Below are 7578 nucleotides of genomic sequence, written 5' to 3'. Positions count from 1 at the left end.
TCAGCTTGACGGACACAACGGACTAAGAAGCGAATTATCGTGAACATTTCTAGATTGCCCATCTAAACGAAGATGTCTGCGAAAGAAAATTGGCAAACAAAGAGGCTCACAGTTCGAGAAAGAACCATGTTTATGCTGAACAACGATCTTTTTAGCGATGTGAAGTTTGTGGTTCGTAAATCTAACAGGGATGACGAAAGTGAAAGTAAGCAAGTTATTCCAGCACACAAGTTTGTGCTCTCGATTAGTAGTCCTGTGTTTGAAGCCATGTTTTACAGTGAGCTAGCGGAAACTAGTCGCTCCATTGAACTGCCTGACTGTGAATACGACAGTCTGTTTGAGTTGTTTCGTTTCATGTACAGCGATGAAGTGAATTTAAGCGGAAGCAATGTTATGGAGGTCTTTTATTTGGCGAAGAAATACATGGTGCCTTCACTGGTTGATAAATGCAGCGAATATGTTCAAAATAATTTACAACCATCAAATGTCCTCAGCATCCTTCCATTGGCTGAAAATTACGACGACAAAGCCTTGGTAGATCGATGTTGGGAAGTGATCGACACGCAGTCGGAAGAAGTCGTGACGTCAGATGGATTTGCGACAATTCAACGCTCCTTCCTTGAGACAATCATCTCAAGAGACACTCTTACCCTGAAAGAGATCGACCTGTTCAAAGCTGTTCACTTGTGGGCGACAAAGCAATGCAAAAAGCAAGGCTTAGAAGCAAATGGTGAGGCAAAAAGAGGGATTCTTGGGGAAGCAGTAGTTAAAAAAATCCGCTTTCCCTTGATGAAAGAACAAGAATTTGCAACCGTTGTCCTTGATAAAAAAATCCTAACTCAAGACGAAGTAATCACCCTCGTAAAGTTCTTTAATTCAGCATTGGGAGCCACCCCAGTGGGATTTCCAGAGACAAAGCGGTCATGTTTATCCCCTGTGTTTCGCACTTGTGATAGATTTAACAACGTAGCAGAATGTCTAATGTTGCGCGTCTACGAAAAAAGCAAAAACAGTCTTATTTTAGCGTGAATAACAACATCAAGTTGCATGGAATGTGTTTATTTGGACGTATGAACAGCGACTATCACGTTAAATTAGTGATCAAGGATCTTCACAGCGATACCACAGTTAAAACCAAGACGGATAGCTTTAGGTCACAGGAAATGGAATACAAAGTTGGTATTTACTTTGGGTTTGAAATTGTTTTTGACACGCCACTTGATGTGAAGAAAAACACTGATTATCAAATCGAAGCAGAAATCTCCGGGCCCTCCTCTGTCAAGGGATTCAACGGCCTTTCTTTGGTTGACGTGTCTGGTGTGCAGTTTACATTTAAGAAAATTACACAGCAGGGCAACGGAACAAGTCCTTCCACTGGTCAATTTCCCCGATTTGTGTTTTCTTTGTAAGATTTTTTTAAATTGCTTGTTCCGCTACATCTGACAGTCATAAAACAGCGTTTTCAAACTATCAATCATTAGCAAAAATGTACACAATTGCCACAAGTCAGGCGCGTAGCGTCCTATACGCATATACGCACGTGTTCTTTGCTTGTATTCACACAACTATTTCGACAAGAAATAAAGAACGCAGTATTTTTCGCTCAATTTACTTAAGTTTCTAGATCATATGTACTTGTGCGTACTTGCAAAAATGACCACGCTAGGCGCCTGCAAGTCAGACTTGTGACACATTGTGACGTGTATAGTAAGTACCATGAATCACATTGTTCATTATATTATTCGACCTGTATGTGAAAACCGACAACTTGCTCTTAAAAAGCCAATGAGAGGGCTAGGTGGGTTAAATAATGCAAGTACTGACACTTAATTTTTAAAAAAGTCGTTCAAAAATGATGAAATTAAGGTGCTAAATGAGACGACCTCACCATTTTTAGGCCAAGTAATGTAGATTTTTCGACACTTAATTCATGACTGAACAAAATAAGCTTTCAAAAGAAATGTGAATTTCTTCAAAGTTATTCTGAATTCTTTCTCTAGCTGCTAGTGGAGGTGATTATATCCTTAATGAATCATAATTAATAAGTTTAACTCATCCGTTTATTTCTCCGAAGTATTCACAGTTATCACCAATTCACTTATAGGTTGTACACAAGTTGGGTATTTGCTTTTTCTAGAACCTACTTATGTTGCCAATCACGTCAGGGGTGGATCCAGAATTTTTCTTAGGAGGGGGTGCACTACTAAGGAATTGCGTAGCTGACTGGTGACGTTTTTTTTTGGCAGAATGGCAGTTGTATTAAAAAACAGTAGGTCATGTCAGGGGAAAGGTGCGCCGCTCCCCCTGCACCCTCCCCCAGATCCGCCCGTGCACGTCTTGTATTACAAGCACAGTTATCCATTTCATCAATTTCCTGTCTTGGTTTGTTAAATGAAAAATTCCAAATTTCGTTATCTTGTAAGATAATGCACCTGCCTAGTTCCCAGCAAAGTTATATCATATCACGTTTGTTAAGCGGTTAATTGTTAATGTTAGAGTATTCCGCTGTAGATACGAATCGTAAGATCAGTGGATGTACTGAGCTTCAAGCAGAGAGAAGTTAAAGGGATAAAATAAAATTCATCCAACTTCAACTTATCAACTTCATCAGTGTTCCAACTATTACTGAACTTCGTTACGGTGCAATAAATTTAGACATTAAGAGCAGAATGCTTTGTCAAAACGCTCTATTATTCTGTTCAGATGTTTTTGCTCTCTAATTGTCAAATTTGTCTCACAGGAAAAAGGTGCTTGAACCATTCTGGTCTTGGTAGACACCATTATTCGAAAACCTAATTTCTCCAATCAGTTTTCCAGGAACATTACCTCGTGTCAGGCTAAAACACCCACCATATCTTTTATCTGCGATGGCTTTAAAGTGCTTTCGTTCACAACACCAAACGGGTAATGACTTGTGTAGCAATCCCCGTTGACTAAGAACCCTGCGTGGGGCGAAATCTGTCCTGATGACGTCGTAGTTTTCTTTAGTCGCTGACTCGGTTCGCTTAAGGTCATGGAAAACTATCATCAACGTAAACAAAACTGCGTATACCCTGGTATCTCCACCACTTCAATAATAAAAGTGGCGGAATAACTTAATGAAACTGAAAAATACGACGCCGAAAATAGAGACAGAAGGTGGAACTCTAAGTTTTCCTTTGGGCATAATCCAGCAATGAAGCCAATAAAGATTCTTCAATGAAGCCAATAAAAGGTTCATGTTCGGAAAACAATGTCCAGGTGGTGATATCCGCTCTTTAGACCAATTAATCTAGACTAACCAAACTGCTGGAAAACATGTTATTAATCAGGGTATCTATTGCAAGTTCCGATATAATCGCTTTTTGAAATAGAACTTGGTTTAGACCGTATTGGAATACTGAATGACAATAAGCTAACCGTCACAAACCTAAAAGATTCTTCAAGTAACTTTAAAATCACAGAAGAGACGGATTACGAATGCAGGAGGACTGGGAGAGTGTTAGAAAAAAACGCGCCGAAGTTTACAAGGTAAGGTAAAGTCTGCATATCAGCTAATTGGCCCATCAGGCCGGAGATTATCCCGGTTTCGGTAGCATGAAGCATCTAGGAGTGTTTCTACTCCCCCCTGGATGGGATGCCAGTCCATTACAAGGTTACCCCCAGCATTAAATTCGCCGGTACCCATTTATACACATGTGTGGAAAGAGGCACCGTGCGAGTAAAGTGTATTGCCCACGAATACAACACAATTAACGTTCCCGGCCAGGGCTGGAACCGGGACCTATAGCTCCGGAGTTGAGTTGTGTTTCTGGGTACTGCTTAATTAAATCATTTCTTCACCTTCTCCTATACAAAAATTCATTGCCTAACTAGTGAATTCCACCGTAAATTTCACGCAAAAACCCGATATCCCATGAATCACGAAGAGATGACTGCAATTTCGGTTCTTCAAGTGAAATTTACTGAGGAATTCACCAGTTGATCAATGAATTTTTCTTGAGTTGCACGAGTTTTAAAAGAAAAAACAAGCAAATCCTCGGCAAGCAAACGGAAAGGAAAGTTATGTCAGAGTAATTGTCAAAAGCCAGCGAATAGCAATCACGCTAAAATTTGAAATCACAGACGTACTAGCTCGTGATGTGCCAGATCGTTCGGAAACTTTGTCAGTACAAGGTCAAAAGAGTTTTATTGATGAACTTTATTCCACTTTATCTATGAGAACGAGATCATTCACATTTTGTTTTTTTCTCAGGCCATCCCTGATGTCCAGAAATGCACCTAATTAGATACACGCCTAATTTTGACATCCGACACGAAGTGTCCCTTAATTTGAGTCAAAGGCTTACTACATCTATTTCCAGCAAGGCAAGGTTATGGTAACGTTATATTTTAGGTTTGATTAAATACAGCAGTTAATCTTTACTTAAACAGCAGCATTTGGGGGACACTTTGTGACATTAATTTCCGAGACAAGAGTGATGTTGAAGTTGGCGAGAAGAGCAAGGGGACACTTCGTGACGCTTATTGAAATCAGCGTGCATCTAATTTGGGGCATTTCTGGACACAGCACTTACTTACTTAGCACTTAGATCTCTCCGCGCCAGGAGGCGCATAAGGCCGCAACCCTCGTCTTCCAACCCACTCTGTCTTCCGCTATGACTTTGACTTCTCTCCAGCTGTTCCACCCTTCACTCTTTCGCTCATTTTCCACAGTTCGTCTCCACGTGGTCTTTGGTCGACCTACTGCCCGTTTCCCTTCTGGTTGCCACCCTAACGCTACCCTGCAGTTGTCGGTTGCATCTTTTCTCAAGACGTGCCCGATCCAGTTCCAGCGCCTCCTGCGGATCTCATCACTGGTCTTATTTATTCCTGTAATATCCCCTATCCTCTCGTTGCTCACTCTCTGTGGCCACCGAATTCCGAGGATTCGTCTGAGGCACACAAACTGGAATGCGTCCATCTTCTTTTCCTCCACCTTTGTCATTTTCCATGCCTCGCATCCGTAGAGTAGTACTAGGCGTACTAGCGTCTTGAACAGCTTGATCTTCTTCTGGACACAGGCCATCCCAATAAAATGCTTAGTTTCCCATCGCCCCGTCTCTTGTGATGGTGGATGGGTGGGTCGGTCGTTTCTTTGTTGGAGGTACTTGTGTCTATTTAGTCTAGAATGACCTTTTTATGGCGTTTTTTGATACCGAATTGGAGAACACCTGTGTCCGCCGTTTTGAAAACTCTTCGTATCCCTCCTACCCTCCTCTAGCTGACATCGACCTTTTGTCGTTGGACGGAAATTCTCTTATTAGAGTTTGTAAAATACCGTCGTATAAAAGGTGAAGTGAACTATGTAATAGTCACGTTTATGCAAAATTCACCCAGCATGACTTCGTGTAGGCATTCGCATTAGTACCACGAGGCGCCTGATTTTCAGCTGGAACCGTACGAATTCCATTGTTCGATACATTTCAAAGGAGAAGTGATCTATGTTATCGTCACATTTATCGCAAGTTCACCTAGATTGATGTTGTTAAGGCATTCACCATTCATGGTGTTATCTAGTCCAGGCGCTTTACAGCCTTAAGACCAGCCAGAGAGCGGTCTGCAATCCTCAATAGGAGGGAGTGTATAATAATATTTATTTGCATGTTACATAGTAAAGACATCCATAAAAGCAGGCCTGGGAACCGATCGCCATGAGGTAAACCTTGATAGCTGAGCATTGGGAGCTTTGGTAACCAAATCAATACTTAATGAGAAAATGTCTGGTAAAGCCTATCAAACAGCTCAGGGTTAAGTTGCCATTTATGACGTAATTGATGCTTTCTAGACAGAGTCTGCATCTACGTTAGCAGAGCCTGCAGTAGCCTGATTTTAGCTTCAGTTAGATCATGTTCGAGGCAAGTGGCTGCAGTGTGGGCACTTTACAGCCTCAAGACCAGCCAGAGAGTGGTCTGCTATCTTCAAAATCAAGCCATTTTGTGGCCGGTCTCAATTTCTATCAATTTGATACTAATTATTCCTGTCAGACTGACGAAGTTAATGGTGATAACAGTCCATCTCTTGTTATATATTGTGAAGGATATTGAGGCTCTCGCTGTTCGAGTGAGTGAAGTGCCCTTATCGATCGTTTTGACTCTCAGGAGACAGAAGTGCGGGACCGTAGCAGCCAGTTGGTTCTTGTCACTTCTCTCAAGGCCGGGTCCTAAAGTCATTGAAAATGGTGGCAGAGATTGCGATAAAATTATGTTTGTAGATGATCCCCCAGGAAAAAATCGAGACAATAACGAAATGCCTCTGCACACTAAAGAATGTCAATTGAAGGTACTGACACCAATATGTGAACATAGTATCTTGCATAAAATGCCCGGTAAAGCTTATGGCGTTAAGTTTTTGATCCACACGAGCTACATTGTTAGCCATTTATAGCCAACCGGAAGTTACGGATTCGTTGCTTTAAACTCTAGCCCCTACGGAACTTTAAACTTCATGCTTAGATGGTCTGGCTTTGGCTATGACTGCTAACTATGAGTTGAATCATAGGTGTAGGGATGCCATGAAACTTCATTTTACTGTGAATTTCCCTGGGGTTCATACAGATCTTCTAATCGTGTTGATTATACATTAGCGCGCAGGCGCTAAAGAATTTGTCACTTGAATAAAGTTCATTATTAATAAGGAGGAGGTTTGCAAAATATCTATCCTCAAGTCAGACCAAGATTTAACCCTTATTCTGCTTGAGGCAAATTTCCGGAAAGGTAGCGGTAGGTGCTTCCGAAATCGTGGTACCCAGTGTGGTTGTGTTACTTCCCCACTTGTTCAGCCTTTCTGTAATGTGGTCTAGCCAGACAGGCCAAGGTCCTTTCCCGAGGCAAACAATAATTTTGGTATGTATGTCCAGATGAGGAAGTTATCGGTTTGTTAAGCAACCAGCCACCCTTAAAGGTGGGACAGACTGAAAATTGCTTTTTCTGAGTAGCTGAAGGTCACCTCAAATCCAGAAATCTTAGACTATGTAGAACGTTGTCACATAAACTTTAGAGATGATCCTTCTGAGGATAGTTTTTCTCGGTCGAAGCATTTTTAATGTTCATCAGTAGTTTGGTAGGTCTAAGGACGCTTTTCAATCTAGAGGAACTTGGTGTGGTCCGCGATCACTGCATCGTATCAAGAAATGACCTGTCGCTCCTGATCAAATTCCATATCACACCTATGCACAATACCCTATTGTTTGGAGCCACGGCAACGGAATTTTGTCGGAAGTTGACGAAGTCGATTCCTTGCCATCCGAAGAATATCGGCGAGTGAGGGAAGCTGTTTCAGGGGAGAGGGGAGGGCAAAATTGCGTGTTAGCGTGATCTAGTGGAGACGGGTAAGAGAACAGGGAAGGGCTTTTGCATCTTTTCGAGCATGTGTAGTGAAACGAAAAGTGAAATTACTTGCCCGTACATGTGAATCTCACACTATGTAAGGAGCCTGGACTTTATTTAGCTGACTTGTAACGGAATTCTGCTGAATTCTCAGATTGTAAGTCTTTTCCCGAAGACGCCTTATTTTAGCCTTGTAAACCTTGATTAGAGAAGGCTGAAGCTGTGTTATTGC

General features: G+C 41.7%; 1 pseudogene; it reads left to right on the top strand.

Annotated features, from left to right (window-relative positions):
- Window positions 1-2588, top strand: LOC138050544 (BTB/POZ domain-containing protein 6-like; annotated as a pseudogene).
- The last annotated feature ends 4990 nt before the right edge of the window (window positions 2589-7578 follow it).

The sequence above is a fragment of the Montipora capricornis genome, chromosome 6 (assembly GCF_036669925.1).
Source record: "Montipora capricornis isolate CH-2021 chromosome 6, ASM3666992v2, whole genome shotgun sequence".
Lineage (NCBI taxonomy): Eukaryota > Metazoa > Cnidaria > Anthozoa > Scleractinia > Acroporidae > Montipora > Montipora capricornis.
The sequence above is the reverse complement of the archived record's forward strand: the minus strand, read 5'-3'. Positions and strand labels throughout refer to the sequence as shown.